General features: G+C 46.9%; 1 long non-coding RNA gene across 1 annotated transcript in view; it reads right to left on the minus strand.

Annotated features, from left to right (window-relative positions):
• Positions 1 to 21,361: 21,361 nt before the first annotated feature.
• LOC147997441 (uncharacterized) overlaps positions 21,362 to 22,500 on the minus strand; it is a 19,140-nt gene continuing 18,001 nt past the window's right edge. Inside the window, exons 2-3 of the long non-coding RNA XR_015647867.1 lie at positions 22,496 to 22,500; positions 21,362 to 21,590 (exon numbers count right to left, since the gene is read on the minus strand). The exon at positions 22,496 to 22,500 is cut by the window's right edge and continues 194 nt beyond it. This is a non-coding gene — a long non-coding RNA (uncharacterized LOC147997441). The remainder of the gene's footprint in view (positions 21,591 to 22,495) is intronic.

Consider the following 22,500-nt stretch of genomic DNA (forward strand, 5'->3'; position numbering starts at 1 on the left):
GACACAGCACCCTCTCGGCCTCAGAGGTCCAGGCTCCCGCTATCAGGACCGAAGGGACTCCTGGAAAAGAAAAAAAAAAAATCCGTGGCGCCACCTAGCCGGGCCACCTCGGCTCGGAGGCCGGGGACACAGCACCCTCTCGGCCTCAAAAGTGTCTATGGTCCCGCTGGCTGGGGACCGAAGGGACTCCTGGAAAAGAAAAAAAAAAAAAACTCCGTGGCGCCCCCTAGCCGGGCCACCTCGGCTCGGAGGCGGGGACACAGCACCCTCTCGGCCTCAGAGGTCCAGGCTCCCGCTATCAGGGACCGAAGGGACTCCTGGAAAAGAAAAAAAAAAAAAAAAACTCCGTGGCGCCCCCTAGCCGGGCCACCTCGGCTCGGAGGCCGGGGACACAGCACCCTCTCGGCCTCAGAGGTCCAGGCTCCCGCTATCAGGGACCGAAGGGACTCCTGGAAAAGAAAAAAAAAACTCCGTGGCGCCCCTAGCCGGGCCACCTCGGCTCGGAGGCCGGGGACACAGCACCCTCTCGGCCTCAGAGGTCCAGGCTCCCGCTATCAGGGACCGAAGGGACTCCTGGAAAAGAAAAAAAAAAAAACTCCGTGGCGCCCCCTAGCCGGGCCACCTCGGCTCGGAGGCCGGGGACACAGCACCCTCTCGGCCTCAGAGGTCCAGGCTCCCGCTATCAGGACCGAAGGGACTCCTGGAAAAGAAAAAAAAAAAAAAAAAACTCCGTGGCGCCCCCTAGCCGGGCCACCTCGGCTCGGGGGCCGGGGGACACAGCACCCTCTCGGCCCCAGAGGTCCAGGCTCCCGCTATCAGGGACCGAAGGACTCCTGGAAAAGAAAAAAAAAACTCCGTGGCGCCCCCTAGCCGGGCCACCTCGGCTCGGAGGCCGGGGACACAGCACCCTCTCGGCCTCAGAGGTCCAGGCTCCCGCTATCAGGGACCGAAGGGACTCCTGGAAAAGAAAAAAAAAAATCCGTGGCGCCACCTAGCCGGGCCACCTCGGCTCGGAGGCCGGGGACACAGCACCCTCTCGGCCTCAGAGGTCCAGGCTCCCGCTATCAGGGACCGAAGGGACTCCTGGAAAAGAAAAAAAAAAAAAAAAAACTCCGTGGCGCCCCCTAGCCGGGCCACCTCGGCTCGGAGGCCGGGGGACACAGCACCCTCTCGGCCTCAGAGGTCCAGGCTCCCGCTATCAGGGACCGAAGGGACTCCTGGAAAAGAAAAAAAAAAACTCCGTGGCGCCCCCTAGCCGGGCCACCTCGGCTCGGAGGCCGGGGACACAGCACCCTCTCGGCCTCAGAGGTCCAGGCTCCCGCTATCAGGGACCGAAGGGACTCCTGGAAAAGAAAAAAAAAAAACTCCGTGGCGCCCCCTAGCCGGGCCACCTCGGCTCGGAGGCCGGGGACACAGCACCCTCTCGGCCTCAGAGGTCCAGGCTCCCGCTATCAGGGACCGAAGGGACTCCTGAAAAAAAAAAAAAAAAAAAAAAACTCCGTGGCGCCCCCTAGCCGGCCACCTCGGCTCGGAGGCCGGGGACACAGCACCCTCTCGCCTCAGAGGTCCAGGCTCCCGCTATCAGGGACCGAAGGGACTCCTGGAAAAGAAAAAAAAAAAATCCGTGGCGCCCCCTAGCCGGGCCACCTCGGCTCGGAGGCCGGGGACACAGCACCCCTCTCGGCCTCAGAGGTCCAGGCTCCGCTATCAGGGGACCGAAGGGACTCCTGGAAAAGAAAAAAAAAAAATCCGTGGCGCCACCTAGCCGGGCCACCTCGGCTCGGAGGCCGGGGACACAGCACCCTCTCGGCCTCAAAAGTGTCTATGGTCCCGCTGGCTGGGACCGAAGGGACTCCTGGAAAAGAAAAAAAAAAAAAAAAAACTCCGTGGCGCCCCCTAGCCGGGCCACTCGGCTCGGAGGCCGGGGACACAGCACCCCTCTCGGCCCTCAAAAGTGTCTATGGTCCCGCTGGCTGGGACCGGAGAGGAGGGAAGAAATAAAAAAAAAATAAATAAAAATAAAAAATTTAAAAAAAAAAATTGGAAAAAAAAAAAAAAAATCCGGGACGGGGCCCAAGCCTTCTGGTCGACCTCATCCAGCTGCCACCAACCCCTCCTTGTGTCCCAATAGGTCGTACAGCCACCCTCCTCCCCTGAAGTTCTCCAGGTACAACCTCCTAGCTAGAGATGGTCCCCAGACAGGACGGCGTCTCCGTCGCGCACCCGCCTGCTTGCCTGTCACCCTCTCACCCTGGCCGGCTCACCACAGCACTTCCCCGTCCTTTGTCACCAACCGGGGGACAGGAGCGTTGCGGAAACTTGTCGCCCACTAGGTGTCGCCCGACAGCGATCTCGATCAAGCAAACCAATACAGACTGTCACGCGCCGCCGCCGCCACACACACTCATTCCGTCTCTCCGGAGTGACCTCCCTAGCTCAGGGGGACACTCACCCACGCACAACGGGGCAGGTACCCACCACTTCTCCCGAATGGCACAAACGGTCCGGTTGTCCCGCCGGAACACAGTGAACGCGGATGGACTCGGGGCCAACCCCCTCAGGCACCCAGAAAAGGAAAGTAGGACGGAGCGGTGAAAACAGGCCACCTCTAAGTGAAAGGACATGCACTCTCGAATCGGTTAAACAATTAGCAAGGAACAGGCACAGTTAGGAAAAGGGAGCGTCCAAACTCCGTCGTGAGGGGAGGGTGGGAGCGACCTCAGTTCCACACCATTTTTAAATGGCTCACTCATTTTTTAAAACCCTCCACCGATCCCGATGGGGGGGAGGGGGGGGTTGTTGTTGTTCTCTGTTCCTCGCTGCCACCGCCAGCCGGCACTCACCAAACCACACACCTGCACCCTCTTTGGAAGACTAAACACAGAGAGTAAATTAAAAGAATGGTGGAATGATGGTGGAATGGTTAAAATTCCCGTGATTTGTTTTCACTCTGATCAAAACATACTTATTTTGTGCATTTGCATTCCCTTGTTCACACGTGCCTCTGTGTGTGTGGTGGGGGGAGGGAGGGAGGGAGGAGGGAGGGAGGGAGGGAGGGAGGGAGAAAGAGAGAGAGAGAGAGAGAGGAGAGAGAGAGAGAGAGAGAGAGAGAGAGAGAGAGCCAATTTAAAAAATAAAAACATGGTTAAATACAGCCACTTTGGGAAGATTGCTAGAGAGAATGCAGTCCAGAGTATGGAGGCCAGAGCTCTGGACGCTCTAGACCACAGGTCTCCCATCTCCCATATACCAGGCACCCAGCACCACCATCCCTACTTTGTTTGCTTGTGCGTTTGTTTGCTTGCTTGTTACATTAGTTTCATCCCAAGTTAATAATTATATATTTTTTTTCTATGCACGTATTTAGTTGTGGCAGGGGAACTCCTTCTTTAGGACAGGCAGACTTAGCTAGTTAGTTAGCCAGTCAAAAGTACGTAAAAAATTTATATCAACATAAATATCATTCACTAAGAAATCCTATCTGAAGAAAAAGAAAGAAAGGAAGAAAGAAGGAAGGGAGGGAGGGAGGGAGGGAGAGAGAGAGAGAGAGAGAGAGAGAGAGAGAGAGAAAGAAAGAGGAAAACTGGCAGACTTAGTTTTAGTGTTTTTGTTATTGTTTATTCAAGATATTGTTTCAGGGCTGGAGAGACGGCTCAGCGGTGAAGAGCACTGACTGCTCTTCCAGAGATCCTTAGTTCAAATCCAAGCAACCACATGGTGGCTCACAACCATCTGTAATGGAATCCTCTCCTTGTGTGTTGAAGACAGTGACAGTGTGCTCATAAAATAAATAAACAATAAAAAATATGTTTGAAGATTAAAGAAAAAACTCTCTCTCTCTCTCTCTCTCTCTCTCTCTCTCACACACACACAAATAAACTCTGTAATAAAAATCAATGTGACTTCATGATCAAACTTCTATAGTCAATAGGACTAGAGAGAACACATGTCTGTAAAATAAAAGCAGAACCTTTTCTGCTTTGTTTTGTTTTGCCTCAAGGTACGTTTCTTTTGGTATAGCCCAGGCAGTCATGGAACTTGCTCCGTAGACTTATCTAGCCTCAAGCTCACAGAGGTCCACTCTGCCTGCCTCGGCCACCCACACAGCTCTCTCTGCTGACTATATGTCTGCATGCCAGAAGAGGGCACCAGAACCTAGGAGGACACACCACATGGCTCCTGAGAATCCAGGTTTTGACTTTAAAAAAAAAAAAAAAAAATTCTGACAGCATAGAGGGTAGATATCTGCCTGCCAGGCTCTTCTAGTGCTGTTTAAGGTGGGGTAATAGCCATGTGAAGGAGACAAGGGGAGAGGAAAAATCGATTGGATGAGTAGTGCTGCTGAGATTAAGGAACACACACACACACACACACACACACACACACACACACACACACACAGAGAGACAGAGACAGAGACAGACAGAGACAGACAGAGACAGTAAGACAAAGAGACAGAGAGAGAGAGATGACAGAGGGACACACCGAGGGAAAGACATCAGGACCAGCTGAATTTCTCAAGAAAAGAAAAGAAGAGAAAGGAAAAATGTTTTCCATATACACAAATCTGTATACATGATTTGTTATAGTGTCCCATTTGGGCACTTTGGATTCAACTGTGGATGGTTGGCAGCCAGCTTGGCTGACACCTGACCTCACCAAGATGGAGGCAGCCGGCCATTAGCCCTGATGTTCCAGGTCACTTCTGTTTCTCCCTTTCCCAGCCTCTAGGGAAACAGAACTTAATTAAACTCAGTTTGCACGTGCAGAAAGGTGAAGAGGCACCCAAAAGCAGCCAGAAGCCTCAGACCATCCACAGCCACATGTTCTCCTTCTGCCTATATTACTTCTAAATGATCGTATTTATTTATTTATTTATTTATTTACTTACTTACTTACTTACTTACTTACTTACTTACTTTTTTTTCTTTCTTTTTTTTCGGAGCTGGGGACAGAACCCAGGGCCTTGCACTTGCTAGGCAAGCGCTCTACCACTGAGCTAAATCCCCAACCCCCTTACTTACTTACTTACTTACTTACTTATTTTTGTCATACTTAAACAATCGTTCGTCCTTGAATTCCTCCTGTATGCCAGGTAGACTTAGTCAGTCAGTCAGTCAGTCAGTCAGTCAGTCATTTAGCCAGGTCAAAATAGTTAAACATAAATATCAATAAAATCAATAAAAATCAAATGCAAACCCAATAGACAGTAAGTAAAATCGAATAAACCAAAAGATACATCATAAGCACAGAGTTTCAGCCGGACATTGAAAAGCAGCAGTTACCGAAGCAGTCTCCCTCCCACACCAACACACACACAGCTCGACCACCACCTTATCTGCACATTTTCAGCTCCTGCTTTCTAGAGTTACCAAGTTTATACACTACAGAGTTTAGCAAAGCAGGCCGGTTCACCGCACCCCCAGGGTCAGAGAACATGCTAGACCAGCTCTAGGGGATGGGCTGGGGGGCAGGGGAGGGTGGGAAGAGGGGAAACAGGCAGACTTAGGTATTCTAGTTTTGTTCATTCAAGATTCCACTTCTCTCTGTTGTAGCCCTGATAGACAGACAGGCAGGCAGGAATATTTGTTTGTTTGGCTTGGGGTTTGGGTTTGGTCCATTTGTTGGTGGATTTTGTTTTGTTTTGTTTCATTTTGTTTTTCGGGAAGTGTGGTGACTTAGTGCCTACACAAGCCAAGGCAGGAAAAATAAATAAGTAAAGATCTCTGAAACACAAATCTGGGGTGGGCTCTAGCATGGCCATGGACACACGCATGCACAGACGCACGCACGCACGCACGCACGCACGCATTGTAGACACGCACTCAAGGACACACTGGATTCTACAATGTTTGGTTTCTGCGTGTGTGTCATACAGAACCTAACAGAATATGTAATGAACTCTGGCAGTGACAGCAGAAACAACCTATGAGAAGGCGTCCTTGCAATATTAAAATGGCAGGCTAGCCAGGTGACAGTTATCTTAACCAATCTGATGTAGGCCTCATTCACACGGCATCTAGGCCTTAACAGTTAATTGTATCTGTTTCTTTATTTTCCTCTTAGGCCATCACATTGTTTTACCTAGACCTTTAACAGCCAGCAGCTACCAGCCTACAGCTACCAGTTTCTTTCTTTTCATAAAGAAACCCTGTCTGAAAAACTAGGGGAGGGAGACAAACAGATTAACAGATCTCTCTCTCTCTCTCTCTCTCTCTCTCTCTCTCTCTCGCTCTCTCGCTCTCTCGCTCTCTCGCTCTCTCGCTCTCTCGCTCTCTCGCTCTCTCGCTCTCTCGCTCTCTCGGCGCCTGTGTTTGTGTGTTCAACAGAGGAGGCAATGGCAGATAAATGTCTGCCCCTCCTCTGTAAGCCAGGCCACTCCATTACTGCCTTTCCTTTTTCTTAGTTTGTTTGGTTTATTCCAAGTTAATTGTATCTGTTTCTTTATTTTCCTCCTCATTTCTTTAGTTGAGTCAGGGGTCTTTGCACAAAAGCCCTGGAAATCAGTACCTGGATCAGGTCTGCAGCCTGCTCACAGAGTTCTACCCACCTTCACCTCTCAAGTGATGCAATCAAAGACATGCAGCACCACACCTGGCTTCTTTTCACATGTACATTTACTTTAGTTCCAATGCTCATTCAGGTCTGAGAGACGGGGGAGGGAAGGAGGGAAGAGAGACAGAGAGTGACAGAGAAACAGTTGACAGAGAGGGAGAATTGTAGGTTAATTATGTTCGGTCTCCTCAATCACGGTCTACTGGTCGCCATCGTGGCAACCATGCCCCGCAACCCTACCTTCGGTAAGATCAAGCATAATGGCGGCAACCATATAATTCCTGCTTAGTCGCACTGAACACTCCGGTCATCACTACCTGTGGAGAATTGTAAGGGGGCTCCTCTGGTCTAGAGAGTAGTACCCTTGAATGAAATGAGGATCACAGCAAGCATTATTTGTTTTGAGATATAAGATGTGGAAAGAACTATATGTGTGGATTTACAGACAGACAGACAGACAGACAGACAGACAGACAGAGAGGACAGGATAGGACAGGACAGGACAGGACAGGACAGGACAGGACAGGACAGGAGAAAAAAACAAGAACACAAACAAAAACTCAAAATGGAAGTCCGGTTCCAAATAGTCTCTGTCTGCCCTGTCGCTCTAGTGTTGGTGGTCCAGGTTATAAAAGCTTATACATGGGTGGGTGCGGGAAGTGCTGCTGGGTGTTCAGTTCAGGTCCAAGATTATTGCGGGTAACTAGACAACAAAGAAAGCAGTTAGACTGACTTCAACAGTGTTCGGTTTCTGAGTGTGTTATCACACAGAAGAGCCTAACAGAATATGTAATGAATTCTGGCAGCAACAGCAGAAACAACCAATGAGAAAGTGTCCTTATAATATTAGCAACTGCAACAAAATGGCAGACTAGCCAGCTAACAGTTCCCTAGCCATTAACTCATCTGACATAGGCCTTCTTCACGTTGCATCTAGATAGGTCTTCCTATCTTCCTCTCCAGTGCTGAGACCAAAGTGAGATCAAAGTCATGCATCACCATGGGTGCCTTCCTTTTCATTTCTTTTCTTTCATCCTAGGAAGTGAGTGTGTGTGTGTGTGTGTGTGTGTGTGTGTGTGTGTGTGTGTGTGTGTAAAGAGAGAGAGAAGGAGGGGGGGAGAGAGAGAGAGAGAGCTTTAGAGAGAGAGAGCTTTAGAGAGAGAGAGAGCTTTAAAATCAGCACTCAAGCCTTTTCTCTTCCTATCCCTATCCCAATCCCCCCCCCAAACCAGCAGCAAAGCCACCAGCACTCGAGAGACAGAGGAAGATGAAATCTCTAGTCTGAGAAACAAGAGGAGGTAGATAAACATACCCCCCCCCCCTCTCCTTCATAATTTGTTAAAGTGTTCCCTTTGTGTTGTGTGGACTCTACTTTATTAAGCAAGTTTCACATCGTACTATCTCCAAAGAGGAGTCAACAGTCTCTTGGCGTGCAGGCAGTTGTTGCCTGCTTTAAATATTTTTTGGTGTGTTTGTTTGTTTGTTTGTTTGTTTGTTTGTTTGTTTCAAAACCGAGGGCCTGCCTGCATTCAACAGATCCAAACCCAGTTCTCAGAGGGGAAAATGGAGTCAAGTCCGAAGTCACTGGCATTTAGGTCATCGGCCATTGACAGTCATAGGAGATGGGAATATCCCATGGAGACTCACCTGGGTATGCATCAACCACATCTAAGGGCAGGCCTGGGTTAGTACGGGGTGGTGGATGGGGAGGAAGGATCTGGAAAGAGCTTTGCGATGGGAAACTATGATCAGAATGTTGCACAGAAAACAAAATTTGTATTTAAAAAGAAAAAAAAAAAAGGCTATCCAAAAAAATCTATCCAAAAATGAAAGGAAACAAAACAAAACAAAACAAAACAAAACAAAACAAAACCGACAGCAGAACTTTACTAACTGCAAATGCTCCATCTCCCTGTATCCAACCACTCCACTCCCAGATAGGTAGATGATAGTTTGCACTTCTGTCCCAGTCGGGTTAAGAAAAGGGGAACCACCTCTGTGGAGAGCCATCTCTCCAGCCCTTGACAAGCTTTATTTAACTAAACATTAAACATGAATCAGAAACGCCAAACCCTGTACATATATGGTCCAGATTCACCCTTACTTAGAAATCCCCGAGCTGGCAGGGCGAGGCTGGGAATTGAGAGTGAGCAAAAAGGGAGTCTGCCTCTTTCCCCCAGGGTGTGCTATCAACTCCATTACCATTTCCAAACAGCTGGGTGTGAGTCTAACTAAGGTTTCCTTCAGTCAGACATTTGCCAGGAGCCGGAGCCCTGACAGGACAGCGAGAGCGATGATCAGACATCATTTCACAGTGAAATCATCACTCGCTGATTTCAGGCAGAAAACTTTAGAAAACTCTAAACTCTAAAGAGGCACTGAAGCGTGCTAGGGCAGCAGCAGTACTTCCCCGACTGACCTTCAGGGACCTGCATATTCTCCAGCCCCGCCCCACCCCACCCCCTCTCAGCTAGCTCCTGTCCACCCCTCCCCCTCCCCCCACATACAGGGAGGAGGCCTTGTGTGTGTGGGGGGGGGGGGGGGCGGCAGCGGGAAGATGCAACTCTCTCTTGAGAGAGAGTTCGGGTCTCCCAAACAAATACATAACTAGAAACTTCATTTATTTACTTTATTTCATCGAGCATACCGTGGAAGAGGGAAAAGGAACAGGGAAGCTAGGCCAACTGGTCGAGCTCCTCCTTTCGTTTTGTTTCAAAAAGGAAAGGAAAAGCCAAAGAACCCCCTCTTTTTGGTGAAAGGAACAGAATGGTGAAAGTTGAAACATCGGCTCGCCACTTAATACTTTGGCTTTTAATAAAAGGGACAGCAGATCGACTTCCGAGTTGATTAAGAGAGAGAGAGAGAAAGAGAGAGAGAGAGAGAGAGAGAGAGAGAGAGAGAGAGAGAGAGAGAGAATAAAAACCACAAAAAAAAACGTTTTGTCGACCAGCCTCCTTTTAAACCTCTGTTACACAGGAAGACTGGTCAACCTCATTCCCCCCTCCCCCCACTCACACACACACCCCTCCCCCTCCACGGAGAGGTTTAATGAGAGAAGAAAGGTAGAAGAAGAGAGTAAAGGCCAGTCATGAGCACGTGGAGAGAATTTGGGAGGGGAATGGGGAGAGAAGGGACAAAGGGGAAGAGGGGAAGAGAGGAAGAGCAAAAGAGCAAAGAGAGGAGCAAAGAGAGCCAACCTCATATTTTATTTTTTTTTTAAAGATTTATTTATTTTATTTATGCGTAAGAGTACACTGTAGCTATTTTCAGACACACCAGAAGAGAGCATCAGATCCCATTACAGATGGTTGTCAGCCACCTTGTGGTTGCTGGTAATTGAACTCAGGACCTCTGGGAGAAATTTGTGTGTGTGTGTGTGTGTGTGTGTGTGTGTGTGTGTGTGTGTGTGCCCGTTAGTTTAAAAATCTGCTGTAGACCTCCCTTTTAATATCTGTTTAACAAATATTTTTACCATATTTAAATTTTATTTATTTTATTTTACTTAAAAATAATAATGAATAAAGAGTCAATGTGAATAAACAATAAAACAAAAATCAAGGTGATCGGGGTTGGGGATTTAGCTCAGTGGTAGAGCGCTTGCCTAGCAAGAGTAAGGCCCTGGGTTCGGTCCCCAGCTCCGAAAAAAAGAAAAAAGAAAAAAAAAAATAAAATCAAGGTGATCAACAGATACCGACGACTGACATGGAAAAAAGTTAATAGATCGCCATAAAAACAGAGTAAGTGCGATGTAAACAATAAAACAGATGGGATGGAGAGATGGCTCAGCGGTTAAGAGCACTGACCGCTCTCCCAGAGGTCCTGAGTTCAAATCCCAGCAACCACATGGTGGCTCACAACCATCTGTAATGAGATCTGATGCCCTCTTCTGGTGTGTCTGAAGACAGCTACAGTGTACTCACATGCGTTAAATAAATAAATTAAAAAAAAAAAAAGAAAACAATAAAGCAGAAATTAAGACGAGGGACACAGAAGGACAAGGGAGATAAAACAATTAAATGTTAACAGACATAAAGTGGGAACGACGGGGTTGGGGATTTAGCTCTGTGGTAGAGTGCTTGCCTAGCAAATGCAAGGCCCTGGGTTCAGTCCCCAGCTCTGAAAAAAGAAAAAAGAAAAAAGAAAAAAAAAGAAAAGCGGGAACGAGAGGAAGGGCAAATATAGACGACTGAAACGAAATGATGGAATAAATTTATAAAATAATAATAAAGTACGAGTAAATACGAATAAATGGCAAACTGGACTTTAATAAATGTTTAAATCAAGGTGAATGACAAATACAATTTAGACAAAAAGGTTTTGAAAAATGAAAAGAAATAGAAAGCATATATGAATCAATAACAAGACTGAAGTCACAATGGCCTTTGAAGTGACACGGACGACAAACGTGAAAAACATAAATGAAATAATTTCGACAGCCACGGACATTCACATGGTGTGTTGGGAAACACCGCAGTCTTTATTTGGCGAGTAAAAACGCCTCGGGGAACTCTGTACATAGGAGGCTGGGAGCATGAATCACTCTATCTATCTATCTATCTATCTATCTATCTATCTATCTATCTTTTTTTTTTTATTTTTCTCTCCCTTACATCTTCCCACCATACCATACGTTTCTCCTTATACAAATCCATAGATTTATATATGTTCTTAATTTCATTTTTTTCCTCTGCCACACAGCCCACCACACAGAACCTCTAGATCTCGGGATCCCCTTCTGCCAGCACCAGTGGCAAGGGCACAGCTCCCCAGAGAATTAACTCGATCCGAACATAAGCGCGACAAGAAATTAAAAGTTAAATCGGAAGTGAAACTGAAAATGAAATTTTGGCCGAAAATAAAATAAAATGAAAGGTATAAGTTTTGTGACAATCAAATCATAAATCCCAATTGGGCAAAAAATAAAATTACAAAGTCAAAATTTTGTCCAGTCCACTGTGCTCCTGTGGAATCCCTCCCTGGAACTTGCTCGGTAGAGTAGTCTAGTCCCAAACTCACAGAGGTCTGCCCTGCCTTTCTCTGAAACCTACAGAGCCAGTCAAAACCTACAATCCTTTGTTGTTTGTTTGGCAGTTTGGCAGTTTGTTTGTTCCTGGACAAAAATGTGGGCTCTCTCTGATTCCTATATGTCTGCATGCCAGAAGAGGGCACCAGAACATAAGAGGACACACCACACAGCTCCTGAGAATCCAGAGGGTTTTTTTTGTTTTGTTTGTTTTGTTTGTTTTTTCTTCCTCTTTTCTTTTTTTCCGGAGCTGGGGACCTTGCTCTTCCCAGGGCCTTGCGCTTGCTAGGCAAGCGCTCTACCACTGAGCTAAATCCCCAACCCCGAGAATCCAGGTTTTTGACCAAAACAAAAAACAACAACAGGGGCTGGAGAGATGGCTCAGCGGTTAAGAGCACTGACTGCTCTTCCAGACGTCCTGAGTTCAATTGCCAGCAACCACATGGTGGCTCACAACCATCTGTAATGAGATCTGATTGATCTCTTCTGGTGTGTCTGAAGATAACTGCAGCATACTCAGATAAATAAAAAACAAATCTAAAAAAATTAAAAACAACAACAAAAAACACAAAAACAAACAAACAAACAAAACCCCCAAAACTAACAACCTAGAGGGTAGATATCTGCCTGCCCAGGTCTTCTAGTGCTATTTAAGGCTTCCTGTAGATAATAAAGCTTGTGTATCTTTTATCCAGGAACAGAATCATCAAGGCAGGGTAGGAGAGAAGCCCTGTTTGGGATTAAACGTTTCTACAACGTAACAGGAGGAGGCGGAGGGAGAGGGGCTCCTCAGACATAAATCTAAAATAGTACAATGGATCATTTTGAAGGCGTGTGGGTGAGGGTGACTGGAGACAGAGTTTTTCTCTGAGTGAGTGTGGAACTCACTGTCCCTGAGCTCAGCCTGTGATGAGAGAGAGAGAGAGAGAGAGAGAGAGAGAGAGAGAGAGAGAGAGAGAGAGAGACAGGGATCGAATTTTCTGTGTCTCTCTGTCTCTGTCTGTCTGTCTCTCTCTCTCTGTGTCTGTCTCTCTCTCTGTCTCCCTGTCTCTGTCTCTCTTCCTCTCTCTGTCTCTCTGTCTCTCTCTGTCTCTGTCTCTCCCCCCTCCCCCATGCGTGTGTTTGTGTGTTCAACAGAGGAGGCAATGGCAGATAAATGTCTGCCCCTCCTCTGTAAGCCAGGCCACTCCATTACTGCCTTTCCTTTTTCTTAGTTTGTTTGGTTTATTCCAAGTTAATTGTATCTGTTTCTTTATTTTCCTCCTCATTTCTTTAGTTGAGTCAGGGGTCTTTGCACAAAAGCCCTGGAAATCAGTACCTGGTTCAGGTCTGCAGCCTGCTCACAGAGTTCTACCCACCTTCACCTCTCAAGTGATGCAATCAAAGACATGCAGCACCACACCTGGCTTCTTTTCACATGTACATTTACTTTAGTTCCAATGCTCATTCAGGTCTGAGAGACGGGGGAGGGAAGGAGGGAAGAGAGACAGAGAGTGACAGAGAAACAGTTGACAGAGAGGGAGAATTGTAGGTTAATTATTGTTCGGTCTCCTCAATCACGGTCTACTGGTCGCCATCGTGGCAACCATGCCCCGCAACCCTACCTTCGGTAAGATCAAGCATAATGGCGGCAACCATATAATTCCTGCTTAGTCGCACTGAACACTCCGGTCATCACTACCTGTGGAGAATTGTAAGGGGGCTCCTCTGGTCTAGAGAGTAGTACCCTTGAATGAAATGAGGATCACAGCAAGCATTATTTGTTTTGAGATATAAGATGTGGAAAGAACTATATGTGTGGATTTACAGACAGACAGACAGACAGACAGACAGACATACAGACAGAGAGGACAGGATAGGACAGGACAGGACAGGACAGGACAGGACAGGACAGGAGAAAAAAACAAGAACACAAACAAAAACTCAAAATGGAAGTCCGGTTCCAAATAGTCTCTGTCTGCCCTGTCGCTCTAGTGTTGGTGGTCCAGGTTATAAAAGCTTATACATGGGTGGGTGCGGGAAGTGCTGCTGGGTGTTCAGTTCAGGTCCAAGATTATTGCGGGTAACTAGACAACAAAGAAAGCAGTTAGACTGACTTCAACAGTGTTCGGTTTCTGAGTGTGTTATCACACAGAAGAGCCTAACAGAATATGTAATGAATTCTGGCAGCAACAGCAGAAACAACCAATGAGAAAGTGTCCTTATAATACTAGCAACTGCAACAAAATGGCAGACTAGCCAGCTAACAGTTCCCTAGCCATTAACTCATCTGACATAGGCCTTCTTCACGTTGCATCTAGATAGGTCTTCCTGTCTTCCTCTCCAGTGTGTGTGTGTGTGTGTGTGTGTGTGTGTGTGTGTGTGTGTGTGTGTGTGTGTGTAAAGAGAGAGAGAAGGAGGGGGGGAGAGAGAGAGAGAGAGCTTTAGAGAGAGAGAGCTTTAGAGAGAGAGAGAGCTTTAAAATCAGCACTCAAGCCTTTTCTCTTCCTATCCCTATCCCAATCCCCCCCCCCAAACCAGCAGCAAAGCCACCAGCACTCGAGAGACAGAGGAAGATGAAATCTCTAGTCTGAGAAACAAGAGGAGGTAGATAAACATACCCCCCCCCCTCTCTCCTTCATAATTTGTTAAAGTGTTCCCTTTGTGTTGTGTGGACTCTACTTTATTAAGCAAGTTTCACATCGTACTATCTCCAAAGAGGAGTCAACAGTCTCTTGGCGTGCAGGCAGTTGTTGCCTGCTTTAAATATTTTTTGGTGTGTTTGTTTGTTTGTTTGTTTGTTTGTTTCAAAACCGAGGGCCTGCCTGCATTCAACAGATCCAAACCCAGTTCTCAGAGGGGAAAATGGAGTCAAGTCCGAAGTCACTGGCATTTAGGTCATCGGCCATTGACAGTCATAGGAGATGGGAATATCGTCCTTTCTCCAATGGAGACTCACCTGGGTATGCATCAACCACATCTAAGGGCAGGCCTGGGTTAGTACGGGGTGGTGGATGGGGAGGAAGGATCTGGAAAGAGCTTTGCGATGGGAAACTATGATCAGAATGTTGCACAGAAAACAAAATTTGTACTTAAAAAAAAAAAAGGCTCCCGATATCTATCCAAAAATGAAAGGAAATAAAAACCGACATCAGAACTTTACTAACTGCAAATGCTCCATCTCCCTGTATCCAACCACTCCACTCCCAGATAGGTAGATGATAGTTTGCACTTCTGTCCCAGTTGGGCTGTCGAGGTTAAGGAAAGGGGAACCACCTCTGTGGTTATGTGATCCACACACGAAATAAAAAAAAAGGAGCGGATAAACGTGCCTGGCATTTTAAGATGCTCAATTTCTTTGCAAGCTTCATTTCGTTTCATTCTTTTAAAGGTTTACTTATTTATTTTCACTTACATTGAGTACACTAAAGCCCTTTTCATATACACAGGGCAGTAGAGTGCATGGGATATCCCTTTGCAGAGGGTTGTGAGCCACCATGTGGTTTCTGTGGAATCGAACTCAGGACCTCTGGAAGAGCAGAGCGGTGAGTGCTCTTAACCTCGGAGCCATCTCTCCAGCCCTTGACAAGCTTTATTTAACTAAACATTAAACATGAATCAGAAACGCCAAACCCTGTACATATATGGTCCAGATTCACCCTTACTTAGAAATCCCCGAGCTGGCAGGGCGAGGCTGGGAATTGAGAGTGAGCAAAAAGGGAGTCTGCCTCTTTCCCCCAGGGTGTGCTATCAACTCCATTACCATTTCCAAACAGCTGGGTGTGAGTCTAACTAAGGTTTCCTTCAGTCAGACATTTGCCAGGAGCCGGAGCCCTGACAGGACAGCGAGAGCGATGATCAGACATCATTTCACAGTGAAATCATCACTCGCTGATTTCAGGCAGAAAACTTTAGAAAACTCTAAACTCTAAAGAGGCACTGAAGCGTGCTAGGGCAGCAGCAGTATTTCCCCGACTGACCTTCAGGGACCTGCATATTCTCCAGCCCCGCCCCACCCCACCCCCTCTCAGCTAGCTCCTGTCCACCCCTCCCCCTCCCCCCACATACAGGGAGGAGGCCTTGTGTGTGGGGGGGCGGCGGGGAGATGCAACTCGCTCTTTTTTTTTTCCTTTTCTTTTTTTCTTTTCTTTCTTTCTTTCTTTCTTTCTTTCTTTTTTTTTTTTTTCTTTTTTTTTTTTCTTTTTCCGTAGCTGGGGACCGAACCCAGGGCCTTGCGCTTGCTAGGCAAGCGCTCTACCACTGAGCTAAATCCCCAACACCCGCAACTCTCTCTTGAGAGATAGTTCGGGTCTCCCAAACAAATACATAACTAGAAACTTCATTTGTTTACTTTATTTCATCGAGCATACCGTGGAAGAGGGAAAAGGAACAGGGAAGCTAGGCCAACTGGTTTTGTTTCAAAAAGGAAAGGAAAAGCCAAAGAACCCCCTCTTTTTGGTGAAAGGAACAGAATGGTGAAAGTTGAAACATCGGCTCGCCACTTAATACTTTGGCTTTTAATAAAAGGGACAACAGATCTCCCTCCTATTTGGTTAAAAAAAAAAAAAAGGAATTAAAACACCACAAAAACGTGCTGTCAGCCAGATTCCCTTTAAACCTCCGTTATACAGGAAGACGGGTTTTTTTTAAGCATCATTTTAAATATATAAATATGTATTTGTGTGTGTGTGTGTGTGTGTGTGTGTGTGTGTGTGTGTGTGTGTGTGTCCGTCCGTCCGTCCGTCCGTCCGTCAGTCAGTCAGTCAGTCAGTGTCTTCTGTATGGAGAGGATGTGCTGACTCTGAAGCTATGATCTAGACACTTTTTTTTTTTTTTTAAAGATTTATTCATTTATTATATATAAGTACACTGTAGCTGTCTTCAGATACACCAGAAGAGGGCTTCGGATCTCTTTACAGATGGTTGTGAGCCACCATGTGGTTGCTGGGAATTGAACTCAGGACCTCTGGAAGAGTAATCGGGTGCTCTTAACCGCTGAGCCATCTCTCCAGCCCTAGACACTTTCTAAATCACAGTTAAAAAGTTTTTAATAACTGTGTGAAGGAGACAGGTAGGGGTGTGTGTGTGTGTGTGTGTGTGTGTGTGTGTGTGTGTGTGTGTGTGTGTGTGTGTATGCATGCATGCATGTGGGGGGGAGGGGAGGCTTTGATATCAGCACTCAAGCTTTTTTACTTCCTATCCCAATCTCCCCAAACTACCATCAAAGCAGCACTAGGGAGGCAGAGAAAGGTGAATCTGAGAGTTTCAGTCCTTCCCGCCCTACAGACGAATACAGAGAAACCCAGTCTGAGAAACTAGGGGAGGGGGGAGGGGGAGAGAAAGAGAGAGAGAGAGAGAGAGAGAGAGAGAGAGAGAGAGAGAGAGAGAGATCAAATTCTCTTGTGTCTGTCTCTGTTTTTCTCTATTCTCTCTCTCTCTCTCTCTCTCTCTCTCTCTCTCTCTCTCTCTCTCTCGTTGTGTGTGTGTGTGTGTGTGTGTGTGTGTGTGTGTGTGTGTGTGTTTGTTTGTTTGTTTCAAAACCCAGAGCCTGTCTGTAACAGATCTAAACACAGTTCTTGAAGGGGAAAATGGAAACAATTCCATAGTCTCTGGCAATGAAGTCATGTCCCATTGAAAACCACAGGAGAGGGGAATATTGTCCTCAACTAGGCATATATCAACCAGTATTTCACAGGCAGACCTTCAGGGAGGTGCAGATTCACCAGCCCTACCCTCCCTCCCATCCCCCCAGCATCCCTGCTCATCTCCTGTCCACCATTTGTTGATTCATTGTTGCTGTTGCTGTTGCTGTTGCTGTTGCTGTTGCTGTTGCTGTTGCTGTTGTTGTTGTTGTTGTTGTTGTTGTTGTTGTTGTTGTTGTTCCTGGTGTGAAGAACACTGTGAGGTAGCCTTCCTCTAATAAACCCTCTGGTCTTTAGGGATCCTTCACCCACTCACTCTCTGCCAGACTGAGTTCACAGCAGAAAACGCGTTTTTGAGAGAAACATGTTCCTGGTCCTGTGTGCCCATATTGAGGGAGGCATGAGAAAGGGATAACAAGGAAGGGAGACCCGGCAGTGGTAGGGGGCTGGGATGGGGTCGGGGGTGGGTGTCCTAGCTTGCTAATCCAACTGACCCACTTGCTGTGTAAATAAATATTTTGCATTCTGTGTCCCTTGTTTGATTTCTCACTAAATTCCAGATTGTCAATCTCCCTGTGTCGATTGCACAAGAACCCAAATGGGGATGCTGGGTGGTGAGCTGATTCCTCCCTAGAACACCTGTGCACTCTCTCATAGTCTCTAAGCTCCTTGCTGGACTCTTTTGGGCTTGGACCTGGCTGTCTGTAAGCCAGGAAGGAAGGAAGGAAGGAAGGAAGGAAGGAAGGAAGGAAGGAAGGGAGAGAGGGAGGGAGGGAGGGAGGGAGGGAGGGAGGGAGGGAGGGAACAGGCCTCAGTTGAGAATCCCAATTTTCTAGTTCACTGCATCTGATGGCTGGCTGACCCTTCCAGGTGAATTGTATTTTTTTTTCCTTTTCACTCCTTTATTTGAGTCAGGGGTGTCTGCACATAGACCTGGAAATCAGTACCTAGATCAGGCCTGCCTGCCTGCCTGCCTGCCTGCCTGCCTGCCTGCCTGCCTGCCTGCCTGCCTGCCTTCCTCTATCTCACAGAGACACAGTTCTAAACACCTCTGCCTCTTGAATGATGGAAATAAAGACATGCACGAACACCTGGCTTCCTTTCATTGTACATTTAGCCTAATTTCAGTTTTATTCATGTCTGGGAGGGAGACTTGCTTGTGTGCTGTAGTTCAATTCCTTTCACTGTGTGGTTTCCCCACCACCTTGGCCACCATGCCACGTGGAAGAGAAGAAGAGATGAACCATATTGTTGGCACCCATATAACAAACACTTGGTTGCTTCCTCTGAGCCCTCTGAGTATCCTTACATCTCTGTATTTTAAAGTGGTTTTGTTTTGTTTTTTATTGCTGTCAAACTCTCTCTCTCTCTCTCTCTCTCTCTCTCTCTCTCTCTCTCTCTCTCTGTGTGTGTGTGTGTGTGTGTGTGTGTGTGTGTGTGTGTGTGTGTGTATTTTTTTTCTTCTCCCAGAGCTGAGGACTGAACCCAGGTCCTTGAGCTTGCTAGGCAAGGACTCTACCACTGAGCTAAAACCCCAACCCCTACCTCTGTGTTTTAAAAAGTAGACTCTGGAGCAATACCGGGCAGGTCTCCAAGGCGGGTCCTTCGCTTTATTTTATTCTTTTTGTTTTTAATTGTTAAAGATTTGTTTGTTTGTTTGTTTGTTTGTTTGTTTTATGTCTATTCGAGTACCCTGTAGGTGTCTTCAGACACCCCAGAAGAGGGCATGATTGACAATTACAGATGGTTGCAAGCCGCCATGTGTTGGCTGGGTATTGAACTCAGGACCGCTGTAAGAGCAATCAGTGCTCTTAACGACGGTGCCATCTCTCCATCCACCTACTTTATTTTATTCTCTATGCTCTCTTGTGCGAGTCAAGGTCAAGCAGGCAAGAAACACCCAAACAGATTGGTCCATCACCACTTTCTGAATTCTTTTTGTTGTTGATGTCAGGGATGTAAAGCAAGTTTACCCATGAAGAATTGTAAGGGAGTCCTTCTGATTTAGAGAATAGCAGCCTTGAAATGAAATGAGAATCACAACAAGCATTTGTCTTATTGTTTTTGTTTTTTTCTTCCTTTTTCTTCGGAGCTGAGGACCGAACCCGGGGCCTTGTGCTTCCTAGGCAAGCGGTCTACCACTGAGCTAAATCCCCAACCCCTACATTTGTCTTAAAGTCTGAAAAACACAAAACAAAACAAAACAAAACAAAACAAAACAAAACAACAACAACAACAACAACAACAACAACAACAACCAAGAACAAACCATGAGACCGCAGAAATCCTCAGGCGGAGGAGTAAGGAGCTAGTTTTTATTGGTTAGGGTATTATTTGGTCGGGTGGGGGTAGGGGTGGGGGTGGGGGTGGGGGTGTTGTCCTTCCTACATCTCTCTTGCATGAATGAGCTGAACATTACTTAAGCTTGTGTCCAAAACTGTCCATTTTTTAGATTGATCCCAGGAGGGAGGGAGCGAGCCGGGGATACAGCACACCCTCTCTGGCCTCAGAGGTCCAGGCTCCCGCTGGCAGGGCCCGAAGGGACTCCTGGGGGGAAAAAAAAAAAAGTCTCCGAGGCACCACCTAGCCGGTTTTATTCTTGAAGAAAAGCAAACATACATAATGGAATAAGGGAAAGAAAAAACCCTGTTTTCTATATACACAAGCAGTCGTAATTTGTTATAGTGTCCCCTTTGCGTAGTTTGGATTCGATGACTTTATTTTATCAAGCAAGTTTTAAACAGCGGTAACTCCAAAGAGGAGTCAACAGCCCCTTTAAGTGCAGTCAGTCATTGACCCTTTGGTCTGTCTGTCTGTCTGTCTGTCTGTCTGTTTCAAAACGAGGGAGGGCCTGCCTGCCTGCCTGCCTGCCTGCCTGCCTGCCTGCCTGCCTGCCTGCGTGCCTGCATCAGATCTAAATACAGTTCTCAGAGGGGAAGACAGAGACAAGTCAGAAGTCACTAGCACTCAATGGACGACCACCAACCTAAGGGCAGGCCTAGGGTAGAATTTGATGGACGGACGGACGGACAGACGGACGGACGGACGGATGGACAGATGGACAGAAAGGATCTAGGAGGAGCTTTGGGAAAGATGAAAAGCCTCCATTTCCCCCCAAAAGAACGAGCCCCAACAGCTGGGCTCTTCGAGATGAGTTATAAGGGGAACCACACATACAGTTTTGTATCACACATACAGTTTGTCATCATCCGTCAATACCAGGTAGACTTTTCAACGTATGTAGGTAGCTGTTGTCAGGTCAGTCCTTTACTAAGCCTCATGTAAGCTCTGCAGGGTAAGCCTCAGGAATTCATCTGTGCGTCCCGCAGGGTATGCTTTCTTGCTTTGTTAAAGGCTAGACTTTGGTTGCTGTCTGTCTGTCTGTCTGTCTGTCTGTCTGTCTGAATGAATGAGCGAGGGAATGAACGAATGAGGAGGGGATGCACATGCCTATGGTTTTAAGATGCTTAATTTCTTTACAAGGTTTATTTATTTAAACATTAAACATTGGGGTTGGGGATTTAGCTCAGTGGTAGAGCGCTTGCCTAGGAAGCACAAGGCCCTGGGTTCGGTCCCCAGCTCCGAAAATAAAATAAAATAAAATAAAATAAACATTAAACATTAATCGGAAATAATGGAGTCAGCAGTTAAGAGTTCTGAATGTGTTCTTCCAGAGGTCCTGAGTTCTATTCCCATGGTGGCTCACAACCCTCTGTTATGGGATCGATCTGCTGTGTGTCCGAAGACAGCTGCAGTGTGCTGTTTGTAGGGTAAAGAAAAAAATACTAAAGAAGAAAAAAAAAAAGAGAGAGAAAAAGTTAGAAGCACCAAGTCAAGTCATGTAAATATTGCCCACATTCGGATTTAGACATGCCTGAGCTGTCAGGGCGAGGCTGGCTGAGAGCGAATCAGTGAACGATCGGACTCTTCCTCTCTCTGTGAGGGTGTGTCATGAACTCTATTACCATTTCCAAAGAGTTAGGTATGCTGGAGCGAAGTGGACCGGAAAGCCAAGGGAGGAGAGGTATGCCTACACGAGTCCACCCAACCCCCCCGCCCCCCCCCCAGGGAGACATCCTCGAGTGGTGGGGGGAGGGGCGAAGGTGTGGAGGGATAATTTCCAACAAATAAATCCCAACAAATAAATTACTAGAGACTTGATTCATTGATTTACTTTAAATTTATTGAGTGTATCGGGAAAGAGGGAAAATGGGTCAAGGAGGAAGGGAGGGAGGGAGGGAGGGAGGGAGGGAGGGAGGGAGGGAGGGAGGGAGGGAGGGAGAGAGGGATATCTTTTCCTCCAAATCGGCTGGTATGTAGTCTCAGTGCGTCAGAAAAAAGACTGCTTCTGGCCTCCTTTCTGATTACCCCAAGGCAGTCTGGTCACCGTGCTGTAATAGAAAGGGAAACCACAGTCAAGTCATGGGAGCGAGCGAGCAAGCAAGCAAAAATCATAAACAAAAGCAAAAACACGTCTGTTAAGTTGAGCAGAGCAGAGCAGAGCAGAGCAGAGTAGGGCAAAGCAATACAAGGTCACATTCCACAAAGGCTGATATAGTCTGCCATCTTGGTCTACAGAGTGAAAAGTAGAAGGAGAAAATGAATATCGCTTTGTGTGTCACAAAGTTTTTAAGTTGTAAGGAACATTGCAGGGCTAAACCTTCAAATCCTCAAACCACCCAACCCAAGCTTTCCTCCTCCTCCTCCTCCTCCTCCTCCTCCTCCTCCTCCCTCCTCCTCACCCCCCATTGCCCCCCCCCCGTGTGGTGTGTGTGTGTGTGTGTGTGTGTGTGTGTGTGTTTGCGCACGAGCTCGAGCTCGGGCACGCATTTCTTTCACTGCACAACCATCATTGGAGGACGTTTAAATAAACACGAATGAATCAGACAGGCAGACAGACAGGGGCCCATAATGGATCCCTACAACTCGGTGGTGGTGGTGGTGGTGGTGGTGGTGGTGGTGGTGGTGGTGGTGGTGGTGGTGGTGGTGGTGGTGGTACACACCGATTTGTTGACCTCTTTCTTTTAAAGAAAGGACAAGAAACAAAGAGAAATAAAAATGAAGGAATATAGACCTAGCCAAATATTATTTTATTCCCTCCTTCATGGAGCGACAAGAAGATTTATTCATCAACCTTCGTCTAGAATAAGAAAGTAATTGCAAATGAAATCGAGCCATCTTACTGTAATAAGATGTTATCGAGAGAAAGGGGAATTGGATACTGGATCCATTGCTGCCCCCCCCCCCACACACACAAATTGGAAAGAAAAGCAACTCCCCAGATCGCTCAACTAACGAGGC

The sequence above is a fragment of the Rattus norvegicus genome, unplaced genomic scaffold (genome assembly GCF_021556685.1).
Source record: "Rattus norvegicus strain SHRSP/BbbUtx unplaced genomic scaffold, alternate assembly SHRSP_T2T unassigned-0000149, whole genome shotgun sequence".
In the NCBI taxonomy this organism is placed as follows: domain Eukaryota; kingdom Metazoa; phylum Chordata; class Mammalia; order Rodentia; family Muridae; genus Rattus; species Rattus norvegicus.